Genomic DNA, 22,864 nt, shown 5'->3' on the forward strand with positions numbered 1-22,864 from the left:
GTCTGGCATTCTGCATCTTCCTTTTCACAATACCCCACAGATTTTCTATGGGGCTAAGGTCAGGGGAGTTGGCGGGCCAATATAGAACAGAAATACCATGGTCCGTAAACCAGGCACGGGTAGATTTTGCGCTTTGTGCAGGCGCCAAGTCCTGTTGGAACTTGAAATCTCCATCTCCATAGAGCAGGTCAGCAGCAGGAAGCATGAAGTGCTCTAAAACTTGCTGGTAGACGGCTGTGTTGACCCTGGATCTCAGGAAACAGAGTGGACCGACACCAGCAGATGACATGGCACCCCAAACCATCACTGATGGTGGAAACTTTACACTAAACTTCAGGCAACGTGGATCCTGTGCCTCTCCTGTCTTCCTCCAGACTCTGGGACCTCGATTTCCAAAGGAAATGCAAACCAAACCAACCCAAAACATCTGCTGGTGTCGGTCCACTCTGTTTCCTGAGATCCAGGGTCAACGCAGCCGTCTACCAGCAAGTTTTAGAGCACTTCATGCTTCCTGCTGCTGACCTGCTCTATGGAGATGGAGATTTCAAGTTCCAACAGGACTTGGCGCCTGCACACAGCGCAAAATCTACCCGTGCCTGGTTTACGAACCATGGTATTTCTGTTCTAAATTGGCCCGCCAACTCCCCTGACCTTAGCCCCATAGAAAATCTGTGGGGTATTGTGAAAAAGAAGATGCAGAATGCCAGACCCAAAAACGCAGAAGAGTTGAAGGCCACTATCAGAGCAACCTGGGCTCTCATAACACCTGAGCAGTGCCAGAAACTCATCGACTCCAGGCCACGCCGCATTAACGCAGTAATTGAGGCAAAAGGAGCTCCAACCAAGTATTGAGTATTGTACATGCTCATATTTTTCATTTTCATACTTTTCAGTTGGCCAACATTTCTAAAAATCCCTTTTTTGTATTAGCCTTAAGTAATATTCTAATTTTGTGACACACGGAATTTTGGATTTTCATTTGTTGCCACTTCAAATCATCAAAATTAAATGAAATAAACATTTGAATGCATCAGTCTGTGTGCAATGAATGAATATAATGTACAAGTTACACCTTTTGAATGCAATTACTGAAATAAATCAAGTTTTTCAAAATATTCTAATTTACTGGCTTTTACCTGTATATAAGGCTTTGAATTTTTTGAGGCTTTTTTTTTTTGTATTTTTGGTCCAATATGGCTCTTTTGACATTTTGGGTTGCTGATCCCTGTTGTATGTAAACAAAAACTGTCAAAATGGCTGCAATAAAAACAAACATGAAACCCAACTTCAAAGCTATCCAAATTCCTCAAAAAGAAAATGGCATTTTGGGATGGTAATATTTGCCAATAAAATAAAACATAAATAACACAATACAAATAACTATATCTCTATCCAAAGTTACACGTCAGGCTTTTCATTAGACTATTACCATGAATATATGAGAGAATAGTGTATATTTGCATTTAATTATTTAATTTCCTTCTAAATGGTGGATGTTTTTCTTTCGAAACATTAAATGTTGCTAAATTGCTGTATTGAGAATATTGTGGGACTTTTCAATACCATTGAATCAACCGAGAGAATTAGAAAATGTTCCAAAGTCAGTTTTCTACAGACATTCTTCTTCTTTGCTGATGATCCATTCACATTATTTCCACAAACAAAACCATACAAAGAAACAAACCAAAAAAACAAAAAAAAACCTATCGCCATTATGTCCAATTATTTAATCACAAATCACTTTTCTAGCGCAAATTGAGTGAGCCAATACGAGTCAGCAAATTGCAGCATACCTTGCTATTGTTATTCGGCCATTATTCTCCGGGAGACAACACAACAATTAATAAATCACAAAAGGCGACACTGCCATCGCTCACGCAAGATGGCCAATTAGTCAAACGCTGTGTGCAGGGTGTTATCAGCAAAATTCCATAGCCCGGGAGATGAAGGACAGGAGTAAACACATGCTGTGTGTTGAGCAAATTGTTTTTTGTGATTACGTGTGTGCACTACTTCTACAGAGAGTTTTGTGTGCACAAGAGCTGCTGGTGAGTCTAGAAAACTTTGGGGTTGTTAGAAAGACTGCAAATTATTGTGTGATTCCTCAACAACGTTCCCAAGGTTTGTCCACGCTTGTGTTTGTGCAACGTACGGCTTCTGGAGGCTTCACCTGGATTTTTAAGGAAAAGTATTTGTGCAAAAAAAACAACAACTTTGGTGTTGTAAACATTTGGAGATGAAACTGACATTTTCAGAAAAAATGCACCAGTGGTCAAGCAAAACTTGGAGCTTGAACTGTAATGTTAATCAATATGTATTAATCACAGTAATATCTATAAAAGCCAGATTGTAAAAAACTACAATTTCAGAGAAAAAAATCTTTAGGTCAGCTAATACGCAGCTTCAATGTGTCTTACAAACCCTGTTTCCATATGAGTTGGGAAATTGTGTTAGATGTAAATATAAACAGAATACGATGATTTGCAAATCCTTTTCAACCCATATTCAGTTGAATGCACTACAAAGACAAGATATTTGATATTCAAACTCATAATCTTTATATTTTTTTTGCAAATAATAATTAACTTAGAATTTCATGGCTGCAAGGAAAGGGCATGTTCACCACTGTGTTACATGGCTTTTCCTTTTAACAACACTCAGTAAACGTTTGGGAACTGAGGAGACACATTTTTTAAGCTTCTCAGGTGGAATTCTTTCCCATTCTTGCTTGATGTACAGCTTAAGTTGTTCAACAGTCCGGGGGTCTCCGTTGTGGTATTTTAGGCTTCATAATGCGCCACACATTTACAATGGGAGACAGGTCTGGACTACAGGCAGGCCAGTCTAGTACCCGCACTCTTTTACTATGAAGCCACGTTGATGTAACACGTGGCTTGGCATTATCTTGCTGAAATAAGCAGGGGCGTCCATGGTAACGTTGCTTGGATGGCAACATATGTTGCTCCAAAACCTGTATGTACCTTTCAGCATTAATGGCGCCTTCACAGATGTGTAAGTTACCCATGTCTTGGGCACTAATACACCCCCATACCATCACAGATGCTGGCTTTTCAACTTTGCGCCTATAACAATCCGAATGGTTATTTTCCTCTTTCGTCCGGAGGACACAACGTCCACAGTTTCCAAACACAATTTGAAATGTGGACTCGTCAGACCACAGAACACTTTTGCACTTTGTATCAGTCCATCTTAGATGAGCTCAGGCCCAGCGAAGCCGACGGCGTTTCTGGGTGTTGTTGATAAACGGTTTTCGCCTTGCATAGGAGAGTTTTAACTTACACTTACAGATGTAGCGACCATCTGTAGTTACTGACAGTGGGTTTCTGAAGTGTTCCTGAGCCCATGTGGTGATATCCTTTACACACTGATGTCACTTGTTGATGCAGTACAGCCTGAGGGATCAAATGTCACAGGCTTAGCTGCTTACGTGCAGTGATTTCTCCAGATTCTCTGAAACCTTTGATGATATTACGGACCGTAGATGGTGAAATCCCTAAATTCCTTGCAATAGCTGGTTGAGAAAGGTTTTTCTTAAACTGTTCAACAATTTGCTCACGCATTTGTTGACAAAGTGGTGACCCTCGCCCCATCCTTGTTTGTGAATGACTGAGCATTTCATGGAATCTACTTTTATACCCAATCATGGCACCCACCTGTTCCCAATTTGCCTGTTCACCTGTGGGATGTTCCAAATAAGTGTTTGACGAGCATTCCTCAACTTTATCAGTATTTATTGCCACCATTCCCAACTTCTTTGTCACGTGTTGCTGGCATAAAATTCTAAAGTTGATGATTATTTGCACACAAAAAAATGTTTATCAGTTTGAACATCAAATATGTTGTCTTTGTAGCATATTCAACTGATTATGAGTTGAAAATGATTTGCAAATCATTGTATTCCGTTTATATTTACATCTAACACAATTTCCCAACTCATATGGAAACGGGGTTTGTACTCAAAATTCATTCTGGGACCTCTGATTTTACTTTGTCGTTGTATTTTTTGTCCATATGGATGTGAAATGGTCTTACATTATTTTCAAGACGGTCTTAAAAAATCTTAAATTTGACATGCTGAAACCTGCAGAGACCCTGAAAACATCAAGTTCACACGTGAGGATGTCAAAGACAGTAAGTTGCCTTTTTTGGACTGTGATGTCCCCATTGGCGAAAACAGGGGCCTCTATGTGAAAACCCACACATGTGTGTGTGTGTGTGTGTTTTTTCAAATGTTATCTGTCATTCCAACTGCCTTTACAGTAAAACCTTGACAGCACATTGGTAAAATCACACGCTGATGCAATGTTATCAGAAAAATAACCCCCCCCCCCCCCAAAAAAAAATCGCACTGTTTTGAAAAAGCTGCTACATATTCAGGCATTCTAGTCAAACAATCAAAAAAATGCCAATAGAATCCTACAGTGACTGAATAATAATAAAATGGCAAAAACAATCATAACTTTCAACTTAACTTCTTTGAACTTTAAGGAATCACTGTTTTCCATCCATCCATCCATCCATCTTCTTCCGCTTATCCGAGGTCGGGTCGCGGGGGCAGCAGCCTAAGCAGGGAAGCCCAGACTTCCCTCTCCCCAGCCACTTCGTCCAGCTCCTCCCGGGGGATCCCGAGGCGTTCCCAGGCCAGCCAGGAGACATAGTCTTCCCAACGTGTCCTGGGTCTTCCTCGTGGCCTCCTACCGGTCGGACATGCCCTAAACACCTCCTTAGGGAGGCGCTCGGGTGGCATCCTGACCAGATGCCCGAACCACCTCATCTGGCTCCTCTCGATGTGGAGGAGCAGCGGCTTTACTTTGAGCTCCCCCCGGATGACAGAGCTTCTCACCCTATCTCTAAGGGAGAGCCCCGCCACCCGGCGGAGGAAACTCATTTCGGCCGCTTGTACCCGTGATCTTGTCCTTTCGGTCATAACCCAAAGCTCATGACCATAGGTGAGGATGGGAACGTAGATCGACCGGTAAATTGAGAGCTTTGCCTTCCGGCTCAGCTCCTTCTTCACCACAACGGATCGATACAGCGTCCGCATTACTGAAGACGCCGCACCGATCCGCCTGTCGATCTCACGATCCACTCTTCCCTCACTCGTGAACAAGACTCCAAGGTACTTGAACTCCTCCACTTGGGGCAAGATCTCCTCCCCAACCCGGAGATGGCACTCCACCCTTTTCCGGGCGAGAACCATGGACTCGGACTTGGAGGTGCTGATTCTCATCCCAGTCGCTTCACACTCAGCTGCGAACCGATCCAGTGAGAGCTGAAGATCCTGGCCAGATGAAGCCATCAGGACCAAATCATCTGCAAAAAGCAGGGACCTAATCCTGCAGCCACCAAACCGGATCCCCTCAACGCCTTGACTGCGCCTAGAAATTCTGTCCATAAAAGTTATGAACAGAATCGGTAACAAAGGGCAGCCTTGGCGGAGTCCAACCCTCACCGGAAACGTGTCTGATTTACTGCCGGCAATGCGAACCAAGCTCTGACACTGATCATACAGGGAGCGGACCGCCACAATCAGACAGTCCGAAACCCCATACTCTCTGAGCACTCCCCACAGGACTTCCCGAGGGACACGGTCGAATGCCTTCTCCAAGTCCACAAAGCACATGTAGACTGGTTGGGCAAACTCCCATGCACCACATCACTGTTTTAATCATTTCAAATCACAAACCCACGAGTTACCTTTCTCAAGGGATCGTAGTCAAATGGCAAAAACAACAAACCTAAACAATGTTGACAGCGTCTCTCATCGGGGGAAATAACGACTTCAAAAGGTCGAACTACCCGCTCTCAATTTTGGTCGTACACCAAAGCAAAGATTTGGAATGATATAGTGCGATCCAAACCTGCTTGGGGTAACTGGGGTCAAAAGTCACGTACAGCTGATGGCACATATGCCGCCTCGATATTTATCACAGGCAATAGCTCGCGGCGACCGATTAGGCCGAGTCGCGCCGATCCTGAGGCGACAAATCACGTCAAAAAAAAACAACTCGCCAGCACAGCCTGACTGCACACTTCTGGGAGCACGGCCTGCATTTCAGATTAAGACGCTGTGGGAACCTCTCAAGGATTAATTTAGGGTGTTTGCAAATGACAGATAATGTGGCATATGTCCGTAGAGGAAATATTAACAACAAATGATGGACTTATGAGTGGCGGATTGCAATTATGCGATGCTGTGTGCAGCCAGACTTGAAACTACACACTAATTACTGCAGCAATGAAATAGTACTGCAGTTTAACTCTGATGCCTTCTTAGATACAGCATCTTTTTAAGGTTTTTCTCCCAGGAAATGTTTACCCCTGAGAGTAATAACAGCTTGTCTTGTCTCTTGTGAGGTGACATTTGCCTCCTATGATTACCGCTAAGAATCTGCAGCCGCTTTTCGAACACAAACTGCTTGGTGCAGAATTTAAAAAAAAACACCCAAAAGCTACAGTATATACTTTTGTACAATCCGAAACCCAAGCGCGGCTGTTTACATTTGACATTGACGATGTAGGTCAGCGCAAAATAGGGGAAGACACATTCTTGGTCACAGGAAAATAATTATAGCAGTATTTCCATCAGTTTAGATGGGCTAGGGCAGGGGTGTCAAACTCATTTTAGATGGGGGGCCACATGGAGAAAAATCTACTCCCAAGTGGGCCGTACTGGTAAAATCACCGCACAATAACTCATACTTGCCAACCCTCCCGGATTTTCCGGGAGACTCCCGAAATTCAGCGCCTCTCCCGAAAACCTCCCGGGACAAATTTTCTCCCGAAAATCTCCCGAAATTCAGGCGGACCTGGAGGCCACGCCCCCTCCAGCTCCATGCAGATATATATATATATGAAAATACTTCACTTTCAGTGAATTCTAGCTATATATATATATATATATATATATATATATATATATATATATATATATATATATATATATATATATGAAAATACTTCACTTTCAGTGAATTCTAGCTATATATATATATATATATATATATATATATATATATATATATATATATATATATATATATATATGTATGTGTGGGGAAAAAAAATCACAAGACTATTTCATCTCTACAGGCCTGTTTCATGAGGGGGGGTACCCTCAATCATCAGGAGATTTTAATGGGAGCATTCGCATACCATGGTTTATATAGGGCACAGAGTGGGTGGGTACAGGCTGGCTTAGGGGCGTGGTGATTGGCTCATGTGTTACCTAGGAGGTGTTTCCGTCTATGGCGGCATGCTGTTACAATTTCGCTGCGCTTGTTGAGGGATGACAGGTCTGGACGGTAAATAATAAACAGTTTCTCTTTCAAGCATAGGTTGCATCTTTTATTACCACTATTGTAGGGTGTGCTGGATGCAAGAATTTGCCATGTTATTGAATATTCAACATTATTGTCTTTGAGGTCCCAAATGTGTTTGCTGAGTTCTGTGGTATTTCGCAGGTTTTTGTTCCTGAAAGAAGCCTTGTGATTGTTCCATCTGGTTTTGAATTCTCCCTCGGTTAATCCTACATATGTGTCGGATGTGTTAATGTCCTTGCGTATTACCTTAGATTGGTAGACAACTGATGTTTGTAAGCACCCCCCGTTGAGAGGGCAATCAGGTTTCTTTCGACAGTTACATCCTTTGTTGGTTTTGGAGTCGCTCTGTCTGGGGGCCGACGGCTCATTTGCAATTGTTTTGTTGTGGTTTGAGATGATTTGTCGTATATTGTTCATGCAGCTGTAGCTCAATTTAATGTTGTTCTTGTTGAATACTTTTCTTAGGGTGCTGTCTTTGGGAAAGTGTTTGTCAATCAGATTGAGGAATTTGTGTCCAATGTTAGTTGAGACGTTTTTGCTGTATGGGGGGTTGTACCAGATGATGTCGTTTCGTTTTCTGTTCTTTTTTGGCTGGTTTCCTGGCGTGGGTTCATAGGTGAGGGTGAAATTGTATCCGCTTTCATCAAGGGCTTTTTGGTACGGGGGGGTTGCTTGGTCAAATTCAGCTTTGCTAGATGACAGCATCGATAGCCTTTTATTGATTCCGGTAGGTATTCTTTTCAATTTCACCCTCACCTATGAACACCTCCTAGGTAACACATGAGCCAATCACCACGCCCCTAAGCCAGCCTGCACCCACCCACTCTGTGCCCTATATAAACCATGGTATGCGAATGCTCCCATTAAAATCTCCTGATGATTGAGGGTACCCCCCCTCATGAAACAGGCCTGTAGAGATGAAATAGTCTTGTGATTTTTTTTTCCCCACACATACATATATTGCGCTCTACTACGGTATCGAGCACTATTTTTTGGATAACCTTATTAAGACATATATATATATATATATATATATATATATATATATATACAGTATATATATATGTATATATATATACTGTATATATATATGAAATACTTGACTTGGTGAATTCTAGCTGTAAATATACTCCTCCCCTCTTAGCCACGCCCCCAACCACGCCCCCACCCCACCCGACCACGCCCCCCAACCCCCAACCCCCACCTCCCGAAATCGGAGGTCTCAAGGTTGGCAAGTATGCGATAACTTAAAAATAAAGACAACTTATGATTGTTTTCTTTGTTTAAAAATAGAACAAGCACATTCTGAAATTGTACAAATCATAACGTTGTTTTTTTTTTTTACAATTACCTGTTGCGGTTAATAGTAAGGATGTCCGATAATATCGGTCTGCCGATATTATCGGCCGATAAATGCGTTAAAATGTAATATCGTAAATTATCGGTATCGTTTTTTTTATTATCGGTATCGTTTTTTATTTTTTTATTTTTTTAATTACATCAACATAAAAAACACAAGATACACTTACAATTAGTGCACCAACCCAAAAAACCTCCCTCCCCCATTTACACTCATTCACACAAAATGTTTTTAATTTATTTATCTTATTTTTATTTATTTATTTTTTAAAGTACCTTATCTTCACCATACCTGGTTGTCCAAATTAGGCATAATAATGTGTTAATTCCACGACTGCATATATCGGTTGATGTTGGTATCGGTTGATATCGGTATCGGTAATTAAAGAGTTGGACAATATCGGAATATCGGAAAAAGCCATTATCGGACATCCCTAGTTAGTAGTATATATACTTTATATGTCGTTATTTATATTTCCTGAAAAAAATGATGTGATAATGTTGGTGTTAATTTTCAATCCATCACGATAATCCAATTACAGTATGTTATTTATGTAGTTTGATTATTTTCCTCGACTGATGTACTAACATCATGTAGTTTATTTTGTACATATGTAGCATCATCTACAAAGATACAAAGAATTGCTATTGCGACATCCAGTGGATAGGAATGTCCGATAATGGTTTTTTGCCGATATCAGATATTCCGATATTGTCCAACTCTTTTATTACCGATACCGATATCAACCGATACCGATATCAACCGAAATATATACAGTCGTGGAATTAACACATTATTATGCCTAATTTGGACAACCAGGTATGGTGAAGATAAGGTTTTTTTTTTTTTAAATGTATAAAATAAAATAAGATAAATGAATTAAAAACATTTTCTTAAATAAAAAAGAAAGTAAAAGAATATAAAAATAGTTACATAGAAACTAGTAAAAATTAGTAAAATTAACTGTAAAGGTTAGTACTATTAGTGGACCAGCAGCACGCACAATCATGTGTGCTTACGGACTGTATCCCTTGCAGACTGTATTGATATATATTGATGTATAATGTAGGAACCAGAATATTAATAACAGAAAGAAACAACCCTTTTGTATGAATGAGTGTGAATGAGTCCAACTCTTTAATTACCGATGCAGGAGGAAGGTTTTTTGTGTTGGTGCACTAATTGTAAGTGTATCTTGTGTTTTTTATGTTGATTTAATAAAAAACAAAAAACAAAAAACAAAAAAACCTGATACTGATAATAAAAAAACGATACCGATCATTTCCGATATTACATTTTAACGCATTTATCGACCGATAAATGCGTTAAAATCTCTACCAGTGGACACATTTAGAACAGCTGTTTCTTTCATTCAAACATTTCAGGTTAATGTTTATACTTAGCAAAGTCATCCTGCGGGCCGGATAAAACCTGTTCGCGGGCCTGATCTGGTCCCCGGGCCGTACGTTCGACACCCCTGATCTATACAGACTTTTTCCTCCCTTTTTTCAATGCAGTACGGGTCAATGCTTTGGCATTTGTTGTTCAAGCTACAGCTTATTGGAATTGTTTGACCCAGAAACTTTATGCAGGAATAACAAAGTGTTTCTGAAAGCGTGTCACTTTGGTCATTCATTAGCATTTGTGAAGTTGAAAACATAACAGGGTTTTTTCCTGCGTTCAAAACTGATAACGCTCAACATAACGTAAAGCTCCGGCTGTGTGGAGTGAGGGATGGATGTCCCTCTTTGGCAGCTACGTATTTTTATTGCAGTTGCAGCTACAAACGTTTGTATATTGACAGCAGTGCACCGGAAAGATCTGAAGCAACTACCGAAGAAGAAACAGATAGAATCGTGTTGTTTCCCGCTACTTGGTGCATAACGTTGACCGCCGTAACAAGTAGATTTCTGCCATACAGAGCATGATACGGAGGAATCACTGGACTCTTACAGAACACCCCAGACTGTGCTGTGAACATTGTGTCTCTGGTAAGTGAACACAGTTAGTAGTGTTAGCTTTGTTTCCAACCTTTTCTGACTAATTACAATAGATCGATTGATTGAAGAATTTATTAGAAGTTTGCATCGGATCAGGTAGAGTTTCATGACGGTACAGATTGACTGGTACAAGGTCAACTAAAAGGAGTTACCCCAAGAAAGCATGTCGTGTTTATTTAAAAAAAAAAGTTTCCTCCGTGTCAGCGTGTAACGTTTATGTTTTTTAGCGTTGCAGATATGGGAGGCAAAATCAGCCACTACTTTAAAAAGCGATCTCGCGAGGAGAAAAGTCAAGAGTCCAGGTGAAACAGAGCAGAGAAATGAACGTAACAGGCAGTTAAAATGTAATCATTCATGGTGGTGACAACATGGTGGAATTTTTGTCCACAGAGCGCTTGAAGGCTGCTTCAAAATCATCTATGAGTGTCTCAAGCAAAAGTGGGCCCACCACACAAGCTATGAGTCCATCATTCTCTTATGCAAGTGCTTGGGCCAAAGGTGTCAAACTCAAGGCCAGATCTGGCCCGCGACATAATTTTATCTGGCCCGAAAACACCTGGAAATGATATGTGCCAATAAAGTACTTAATATTTTCTCACTAAATCAGTGGTTCTTAACCTGGGTTTGATCGAACCCTCAGGGTTCGGTGAGTCGGCCTCAGGGGTTCGGCGGAGATCAAAACACACCCGACTCATCGTGTAAATAAAAACTTCTCCCTATCGGCGTATTACGGATACGGCAACAGCTGACTGGTTTGCAGGTGTGTAATTTGTTGTGAGTTCATGCACTGTGTTGGTTTTGTTCTTTGAACAAGGTGATGTTCATGCACGGTTCATTTTATGCACCAGTAAAAAAAACATGATAACACTTTAGTATGGGGAACATATTCACCTTTAATTAGTTGCTTATTAACATGCAAATTAGTAACATATTGGCTCTTAACTAGTCATTATTAAGTACCGTATTTTTTGGAGTATAAGTCGCACCGGCCGAAAATGCATAATAAAGAAGGAAAAAAACATTTATAAGTCGCACTGGAGTATAAGTCGCATTTTTGGGGGAAATGTATTTGATAAAACCCAACACCAAGAAAAGACATTTGAAAGGCAATTTAAAATAAATAAAGAATAGTGAACAACAGGCTGAATAAGTGTACGTTATATGAAACATTAATAACCAACTGAGAACGTGCCTAGTATGTTAACGTAACATATTATGGTAAGAGTCATTCAAATAACTATAACATATAGAACATGCTATACGTTTACCAAACAATCTGTCACTCCTAATCGCTAAATCCCATGAAATCTTATACGTCTAGTCTCTTACGTGAATGAGCTAAATAATATGATTTGATATTTTACGGTAATGTGTTAATAATTTCACACATAAGTCGCTCCTAAGTATAAGTCGCACCCCTGGCCAAACTATGAAAAAAAACGTGACTTATAGTCTGAAAAATACGGTACTTATTAATGCCTTATTCGGCATGGCCTTATTATAACCCTAACCCTCTAACCCTGACCCTAACCCTAACCAAATAACTCTAAATTAAGTCTTTATTATTTAGAATATGTTCCCCTAGTGTCCAAATAACTCTAAATTAAGTCTTTGTTACTTAGAATATGTTCCCCATACTAAATTGTTACCAAAAACATATAACTTTGTCTAGAATTTGAAAAAAAAAAAACATTTTATTTTGCATTAAAGAAGGGTTCGGTGAATGCGCATATGAAACTGGTGGGGTTCGGTACCTCCAACAAGGTTAAGAACCACTGCACTAAATGTGATGGATTTTTTTCATTTTGACAGAAACATTTATGTACCCTATTTTCCGCACTATAAGGCGCACCTAAAAACCTCCTATTTTCTCAAAAGCTGACAGTGCGCCTTATAATCCGGTGTGCCTTATATATGGACCAATATGAGCCACAACAGGTCTTGCAACCCCAGCCTCTACTGTAGCGTCTATTCTATGCGCCTTATAATGCAGTGCGCCATATATATGAACACAGTATTAAAATAGGCCATTCATTGAAGGTGCGCCTTATAATCCGGTGCGCCTTATAGTGCTGAAAATACGGTACTGCTTGAAATTGCATGCCTTTTAAACAAATATTACAGTATATAATCATACTTTCCAAACATTTTTTGTCTAAAAAAAAAAAAATACCTAAATATCTGCTTGACTTATGATTTTACAGCAAACTACACATCAAATTAGTAAAAATGACAATACATTTTACTGTGTTTTTTTATAGTAAATTGAAAAAAACTACCATTTTTTTTTGTTAAAATTCTGGCGCTTGTACCACCTCTGCCTCAATTTGAGCCAGGAAAAACCCTGCATAGGGATGTGCCGACCAATCTGCCACCGATAAGTACGTGATCGCCACAGCTTAAAATCGTAGGACATACTTAGCATGTTTGTTCTTAGAGCCAACACAAATCTTGGGAAAAAAAGCTTTCAGATATGCTGCTGGCTGGTCTTGGAATGACTTGCAAAAGGATCTGAGGTTGCCTGAGTTGATCTCTTTGGGGGAATCTCACGCCGTGTTTAAGGATCTTAAACGGTTTCTATTGGGCATTGCACTTTTCTTTCAATTGTTTTTACTGAAATATTAAATAGGATGTTGTTGTGGATTGTGCAGCCCTTTGAGACACTCGTGATTTAGGGCTATATAAGTAAACATTGATTGATTGATATTTGTTTGACCTATCACATGTTTTTATGTAAATATACGTAAGTGATGTATTTATTTTTAACTGCGGTGTGACAAGGAAAAAATTGCAATAGTGCTACTTGTAATGATCAAATGGCTGAAATGTCATCAAGGAGAGGACATGCGAGCAATATGCTGAAACATTTGAACACAGAGCATGCAATAATTATACAAAACCCAAAACCAGTGAAGTTGGCACGTTGTGTAATTCGTAAATAAAAACAGAACAAAATTATTTGCAAATCCTTTTTAACTTATATTCTATTGAATGGACTGCAAAGACAAGATATTTATTGTTCGAACTGAGAAACATATTTTTTCTTTTTGCAAATAATCATTAACATAGAATTTAATGGCAGCAACACATTGCAAAAAATTTGGCATAGGCATTTTCAACAACACTCAGTAAACGTTTGGGAACTGAGGAGGCCAATTTTTGAAGCTTTTCAGGTGGAATTCTTTCCCATTTTTGTTTGATGTATAAAAATGTTCATACCAAAGATAAAAAGAGCAATATAAAAATAGATGTATATGTTTTTGCAAAAATAAAACAAATAACCAATGGCCTAAAATATACACATTAGTGTACCAAAGACAAACAATAAGTGACGAAAAAGTACCATCCATCCATTTTCAACTGTTTGTCCCATAATCAATAAAATAGTCAATCATCAATAAAACCAGTCATGACAATAGGTACAATATAGAATAATCTCAAGTACAACGAAATTTTGTTTTCAGCACAAACTCGCTCAAGATTAGACAAACAAACAGTGTCCAGGGTTACAGAACAGGAACGCTGATGGGTTGCCACAAGGCGCCTTGTAAAAGATGGGAAAAAGGTAAATGCTGGGGTAGGATGAGTAAAAAAAATAAATCTAGACTGCGCTCCTAAGGGGGCCTAGTCTGGAGTGGGAAAAAAACTCCATAGCAAAGCACATATACATTTTACAACATACATCTGGAGACTTGCAACAGAGGGGAGGGACTGGGGGCTACGGTGGTAGGCTGCAGCTCTTCAGGCGCTGCCCAGCCATCCATCACCCATAAGGGATTTGCGTCAAGGTCAATGGATGGGGCACAGGGTATGTGTGTGTGGCGTATATTTTTTGTGACAACATGTGTGTGTGTAAGCCTGCCGCGTGTCTCTGTTCCGTGGCCTTGGTGTCGTGCAGTTGCTAGTCAGTCCAAAGTCAACAACAACAAATGTGTGTCCATGAGAGACAAGAAGGGAGTTTGTTGTGTGTTCGCCGCACTGTCCTTCGGGAGAGTCTTGAACCCAGGGAAACAATCCAAGTTAAAATGTTTTGTATGCGTGTCAGGTCACTGATGACATCTATTAAACAGACAAGAAGCAAGGAACCATGCAGAGACAGAGTTCAATTTAGCTCATGAGGAGAACGCATGGAGCTGCACACTTAGTCACAGTCTCGCCTTACGCTCTAAGGTACAGCTCCCGCGTCCCTCTATTTATTCAGGAGTTCCCTAGTCAACATCACTGAGGCCGCCTCTAAAAGGAGTGATCTCATATATCATGCAAAGCAGGTCCAGTACGCACAATATGTGCTGGGGCCTTGTGATTTCGCCTTGTCTCTGCTTCGTCTGCGTGCTGTCGTCTTATCTTCGTTGAGGTCCTTGAAGTCCTCGGCTGTTAGCGGGCTAAAACAAAGATAACATCTGCGGCTGAGGCCACCCCTCAGACAAGAAGTTTTGTCCTTGCACAAATAGGAAAAATACAGCTTGAGCACAATAGCTAATAACTATAGCAACGGACTTTAAGCATACTAAAGTTGTGTGATAATATATATATATATATATATATATATATATATATATATATATATATATATATATATATATATACAGGTAAAAGCCAGTAAATTAGAATATTTTGAAAAACTTGATTTATTTCAGTAATTGCATTCAAAAGGTGTAACTTGTACATTATATTTATTCATTGCACACAGACTGATGCATTCAAATGTTTATTTCATTTAATTTTGATGATTTGAAGTGGCAACAAATGAAAATCCAAAATTCCGTGTGTCACAAAATTAGAATATTACTTAAGGCTAATACAAAAAAGGGATTTTTAGAAATGTTGGCCAACTGAAAAGTATGAAAATGAAAAATATGAGCATGTACAATACTCAATACTTGGTTGGAGCTCCTTTTGCCTCAATTACTGCGTTAATGCGGCGTGGCATGGAGTCGATGAGTTTCTGGCACTGCTCAGGTGTTATGAGAGCCCAGGTTGCTCTGATAGTGGCCTTCAACTCTTCTGCGTTTTTGGGTCTGGCATTCTGCATCTTCCTTTTCACAATACCCCACAGATTTTCTACGGGGCTAAGGTCAGGGGAGTTGGCGGGCCAATTTAGAACAGAAATACCATGGTCCGTAAACCAGGCACGGGTAGATTTTGCGCTGTGTGCAGGCGCCAAGTCCTGTTGGAACTTGAAATCTCCATCTCCATACAGCAGGTCAGCAGCAGGAAGCATGAAGTGCTCTAAAACTTGCTGGTAGACGGCTGCGTTGACCCTGGATCTCAGGAAACAGAGTGGACCGACACCAGCAGATGACATGGCACCCCAAACCATCACCCAACCATGCAAATTTTGCATTTCCTTTGGAAATCGAGGTCCCAGAGTCTGGAGGAAGACAGGAGAGGCACAGGATCCATGTTGCCTGAAGTCTAGTGTAAAGTTTCCACCATCAGTGATGGTTTGGGGTGCCATGTCATCTGCTGGTGTCGGTCCACTCTGTTTCCTGAGATCCAGGGTCAACACAGCCGTCTACCAGCAAGTTTTAGAGCACTTCATGCTTCCTGCTGCTGACCTGCTCTATGGAGATGGAGATTTCAAGTTCCAACAGGACTTGGCGCCTGCACACAGCGCAAAATCTACCCGTGCCTGGTTTACGGACCATGGTATTTCTGTTCTAAATTGGCCCGCCAACTCCCCTGACCTTAGCCCCATAGAAAATCTGTGGGGTATTGTGAAAAGGAAGATGCAGAATGCCAGACCCAAAAACGCAGAAGAGTTGAAGGCCACTATCAGAGCAACCTGGGCTCTCATAACACCTGAGCAGTGCCAGAAACTCATCGACTCCATGCCACGCCGCATTAACGCAGTAATTGAGGCAAAAGGAGCTCCAACCAAGTATTGAGTATTGTACATGCTCATATTTTTCATTTTCATACTTTTCAGTTGGCCAACATTTCTAAAACTCCCTTTTTTGTATTAGCCTTAAGTAATATTCTAATTTTGTGACACACGGAATTTTGGATTTTCATTTGTTGCCACATCAAATCATCAAAATTAAATGAAATAAACATTTGAATGCATCAGTCTGTGTGCAATGAATAAATATAATGTACAAGTTACACCTTTTGAATGCAATCACTGAAATAAATCAAGTTTTTCAAAATATTCTAATTTACTGGCTTTTACCTGTATATATGTATATATATATATATATATATATATATATATATATATATATATATATATATATATATATATATATATATATATATATATATATATATATATATGATTATTCTAACAATGCGAGTGAAAATAAAATTTGCTTTTCACTCTAAATTGTCTATGACTGGTCCTTAAATGAATCCTGCAGGGAAGACAGTCCGATGTGATCCAAATCACAAGAGTGTCCACAGTTCTGCCCGCATCCTCCAATCATTTGTGGCAGCTTTGGGGTACTTTAAAGACTGCCAGCAACTTCCAATTTGTCGACAAACCAGAGCAACGCTTACTCCAATCAGCAGATGTCCTGTTGTCATATTTCCGAATAGGTGGATATCTTCTTATTTAAATGAAATAATGGATGCTGTTTGCCATGTGATGCAATCAGAACATATTTACAGCCACAACAGGCACATGGAGAACTGCTACAGAAGAGGAGGTGAAACTGTATTGACCTGAGCCATGCCGTGAAGAAACATGTAAGGTGTTCAGTTTTGGAATATGATTGCAGGACATTTTTTTCCCCCCATTATCTATGTTTAAATAATCAATAAATACAAATTGAACGTAGAAAAAGTACACTGCATGCAGAGATGGCATTTGCGCCTTTTTGTGTTTTACACTGAAGCATCTATTCTCTCAGCACATTTGCTGCTGAGAGACACGCTCATCATTTATACCCGGGTGGGTGTTTATTTGTAACAGAATGGAGTAACAATCCTTTTTCCATTATATATTTCCATATATGTTCAATGGTAATACATCTTACTCGATATCAGACTATTTTTTGCCACAATCATTTATAACTAATCTCAAGACATCCTGGCCTGTCCATCTAAAATAGACTTTGGCTGCGTTAAAATGAGTGCTTAAATGTATTTTATTACTAATAACATCATGCTGCCAGTGAAAATAATGGATATTAATAACGAATATTAGCTTGGATGCTCATAAACTCGCTTTCAGTGCTGTTATATGGACTTTTTAGCAATAGATAAGTATAGTGAGTATAACTCTATTATTGCAATAGGAAGTAAGAGATTATACTGTACACAGCGTATGAGTTGCATCCTATCATTATATTATACTCATATATTATATATACTTTGCTTTTTTTTATTTTTTTTGTCCTGTCCAGCTATTAAGGCAAATCATATTGTTGATGTACAAATTTACTTTACAAAAGAGACGTGTGGGATACTTCTCTTGTTGCCTTATTTGTATTTGACTTTATTAAATGGATTTATATTATTATTTATACATATATGTAATGATAACTTGAAATACAAAAGAAAGCAGATAAATTGAGGGGAAGAAAGAGAAGCCAACTATTTTAACCTTGTAGATTGTTATAGTAAGATTAGGTTAAGCTTTGTCAGTGTGCAATGTGTGCCCAGTTTCCCGTAGGGCAACAATATAATAATAATATATAATATACGTTTGATGAAACGTGATTAAATGCATGAGAGTATGTACTTGTATGTGTACAGTATGTGTATATGTATGTTTGTACAGTGAATGTATATGTACAGTATGTGTATATGTATGTTTGTACAATGAATGTATATAAAGAGTATGTATATATGTACAAACCCCGTTTCCATAGGAGTTGGGAAATTGTGTTAGATGTAAATATAAACGGAATACAATGATTTGCAAATCATTTTCAACCCATATTCAGTTGAATATGCTACAAAGACAACATCAAATATGTTGTCTTTGTAGTGCATTCAATTGAATATGGGTTTGATGCTACAAAGACAACATCTAATATGTTGTCTTTGTAGTGCATTCAATTGAATATGGGTTGAAAAGGATTTGCAAATCATTGTATTCCGTTTATATTTACATCTAACACAATTTCCCAACTCCTATGGAAACGGGGTTTGTATGTTTGTACAGTGAATGTATATGTACAGTATGTATATATGTATGCTTGTACAGTGAATGTGCGTGTGGATGTAGTAACTTTGAGTGTGTATATATACTTTCCTTATGTACTTTGATGTATAAGTACCGTATATTATATATATTCATTATATTAACAGGGCATAGTCAACACTCGAAACAGTCAATATTTTAAATGTTGGTCTTGTAATAGAACTAAAATCATAATTATTAATACATCAACATAAATATTTGAAATTTGTTCTGTGTGTTAAAGGGGAACATTATCACCAGACCTATGTAAGCGTCAATATATATTGATGTTGCAGAAAAAAGACCATATATTTTTTTAACCGATTTCCGAACTCTAAATGGGTGAATTTTGGCGAATTAAACGCCTTTCTAGTATTTGCTCTCGGAGCGATGATGTCACAACGTGACGTCACATCGGAAAGCAATCCGCCATTTTCTCAAACACTGAGTCAAATCAGCTCTGTTATTTTCCGTTTTTTCGACTGTTTTCCGTACCTTGGAGACATCATGCCTCGTCGGTGTGTTGTCGGAGGGTGTAACAACACGAACAGGGACGGATTCAAGTTGTACCAGTGGCCCAAAGATGCGAAAGTGGCAAGAAATTGGACAAGAAATCCGCACACTTTACCGACGAAAGCTATGTTACGACAGAGATGGCAAGAATGTGTGGATATCCTGCGACCAGGGGCGCCCCTAGGGATTTTGGGCCCCATGAAAAGAATCTTTACAGGGCCCCGAACACAGTGTCATTATTTTTTCTGTATTATAATTTAATCATCAATAGGGGCCTCTCTGGGCCCCCCTCCATCATGGGCCCCTAGAATCCGTCTCCTTTACCCCCCCTTTTCGGCGCCCCTGCCTGCGACACTCAAAGCAGATGCATTTCCAACGATAAAGTCAAAGAAAACTGCCGCCAGACCCACATTGAATCTGCCGGAGTGTGTGAGCAATTCAGGGACAAAGGACCTCGGTAGCACGGCAAGCAATCGCGGCAGTTTGTTCCCGCAGACGAGCGAGCTAAACCCCCTGGATGTCTTGGCTCACACCGCTTCGAAGATGATCAAGAGAAGAATATCGACCCTAGCTTCCCTGGCCTGCTGACATCAACTCCAAAACTGGACAGATCAGCTTTCAAGAAAAGAGAGCGGATGAGGGTATGTCTACAGAATATATTAATTGATGAAAACTGGGCTGTCTGCACTCTCAAAGTGCATGTTGTTGCCAAATGTATTTCATATGCTGTAAACCTAGTTCATAGTTGTTAGGTTCCTTTAATGCCAAACAAACACATACCAATCGTTGGTTAGAAGGCGATCGCCGAATTCGTCCTCGCTTTCTCCCGTGTCGCTGGCTGTCGTGTCGTTTTCGTCGGTTCCGCTTGCATACGGTTCAAACCGATATGGCTCAATAACTTCAGTTTCATTTTCAATTTCGTTTTCGCTACCTGCCTCCACACTACAACCATCCGTTTCAATACATTCGTAATCTGTTGAATCACTTAAGCCGCTGAAATCCGAGTCTGAATCCGAGCTAATGTCGCTATAGCTTGCTGTTCTATGCGCCATGTTTGTTTCTGTTGGCATCACTATGTGACGTCACAGGAAAATGGACGGGTGTATATAACGATGGTTCAAATCAGGCACTTTGAAGCTTTTTTTAGGGATATTGCGTGATGGGTAAAATTTTGAAAAAAACTTCGAAAAATAAAATAAGCCACTGGGAACTGATTTTTTAATGGTTTTAACCCCTCTGAAATTGTCAAAATGTTCCCCTTTAATTTTCTCACAGGATAATGAAGCAGTAGCAGCAGCCTCAAATAGGGATGATACTCGAAACCGGTTTTCCCGGTTGTTCGATAAGAAAAGAACCGAGTCCTCGGACTCGAATCCCTTTTTGAGAACCGGTACCCGTTCTCGAGACCACTATAGTAAAGAAAAAGAGTTGGTTCTTTATTCGAATCCCTGGGAACGAATCCCGTCCTGACCAGAAATGCCCTTTGAGACATCACAAGAAATGACGTCACGTAGCTCAGTCATTAGGCGCAGATAGCGAAAGCAGGAAAAACAATGGACCGGAAAAAGCGCTCCAAGGTGTAATAAAGTTCAAAACAAAAAGGTATAATCCAATGAATAACTTTACTGAGAGATTTGAGCAGGGTACAAACACATGACAAACACTTTTACCACCAACCGGAAACATAGCAACCAGGCTAGCAACGCACCTCCTTTACGGCAGCTGTCGCAACGTTCTTAAAGCGACCGCAGCACATACATATATATATACAACATATGACATCTGCCTTTTTTACCTTTTGTTTTTCTTTCCTTGTAAACAAAACAAAATCACACTGTATGTGTTGTCTGTCTAATTATAAATAATGTAGACGAGGCGTGTTGGCTGAATTCTTGACGTTTACTTTCACAGCGTGCTCATAACCTCATTCTTAGCTGCCGAGTGACGACATGCAACAACACTTTTCGGGGCTACCGCGCATGCTCGTTACTACCGTTGCATGCTGGGTAGTGTAGTTGTTATATTCCCTAGCTCATAACATCTTCCCCCCTATAAAGAAATAATGTTAACTCAATAAGTGTATTTCTTTTTTTAGCTTTAACTTTTCATTTTTTAGCATCTTAACCACATTTGCAAACAACTTTTCTCTTCATAGAATTTTCTTTCAATAAAGAAATAAAGTGCAAAAATGTCAAAGCATCATAACAAACAGTTATGTCAAATAGCAGCAGAAGTGCACTTTTTGGAGAGCTGTATTATTTTCAGTTTTGTGCCCAAGGGACTGATTTTATTTAACACTATATTATTATTTATACACCTATAGTCATACTTGCCAACCTTGAGACCTCCGATTTCAGGAGGTGGGGGCGTGGCTAAGAGGGGAGGAGTATATTTACAGCTAGAATTCACCAAGTCAAGTATTTCATATATATATATAGTATATATATATATATATATATACTGTATATATATGTAGATGATAATATATATATATATATATATATATATATATATAGCTAGAATTCACTGAAAGTGAAGTATTTTCTTATATAGGATATATATATATATATATATATATATATATATATATATATATATATATATAATCTATCAAGAGAGACAGAGACAGCGCACAGTGCATGGCGAGAAAACATGGAGAGACTGGAATGTAATAGAGTGATCTATGTTTGTCTGTTGCCATCTCCTGGTGAATGTTTGCTATAGCGTACTGGGGTTACTTTTTGGTTGGCCAACGATTTACGTGGTGTTGCGCACCTGACGTCAAGTGTGTGAGTCTGTTCTGAAGTCTACAGTAAAGAGACGTACTTCATCCCCTCGCCTGTTTATTGCCTCCAACTCAATATATTACAACAACATTGCTCCATGCAGACCCTCAAGGTCCGCATGGAGCTGGAGGGGGCGTGGCCTCTAGGCCCGCCTGAATTTCGGGAGATTTTCGGGAGAAAATGTGTCCCAGGAGGTTTTCGGGAGAGGCGCTGAATTTCGGGACTCTCCCGGAAAATCCGGGAGGGTTGGCAAGTATGCCTACAGTGATCACAGAGACAGGTTGTTTTTGTGTTACTGTATATATATGTTTTTCTAAAAAATCCCACTTAATATACTTTGGGTAACAACAGTCAATATTTATTTTTTTTATTTTATTTTTTTAAGGGGGTAACAGTCAATATTTATTTCTTTCTTAGATTTTATTTTTTTCTTATATAATAAAAGTGATTTTTTGTTAAACCAAATATTGTGGTTTTTTTCCATATACAACAACCTATCTGGACTCGATAAGAGAATCGATAAGGAATTGGTTCGATAAGAGGATTCGATAATAGGCTCGAACTCGATAATTTCTTATCAAACATCATCCCTAGCCTCAAATGTTTCAATCCGACAACCTGAAGACACAGCCTCAGCTTCAACTGATGCCCCCATTGATCCTGCTGACTGGCTATATACAAAGAACTGAATTACTTAGCCGAGGATCTTATGAGGTATATATACTCAGACTTCA

Source organism: Nerophis lumbriciformis, linkage group LG06 (genome assembly GCF_033978685.3).
Source record: "Nerophis lumbriciformis linkage group LG06, RoL_Nlum_v2.1, whole genome shotgun sequence".
Lineage (NCBI taxonomy): Eukaryota > Metazoa > Chordata > Actinopteri > Syngnathiformes > Syngnathidae > Nerophis > Nerophis lumbriciformis.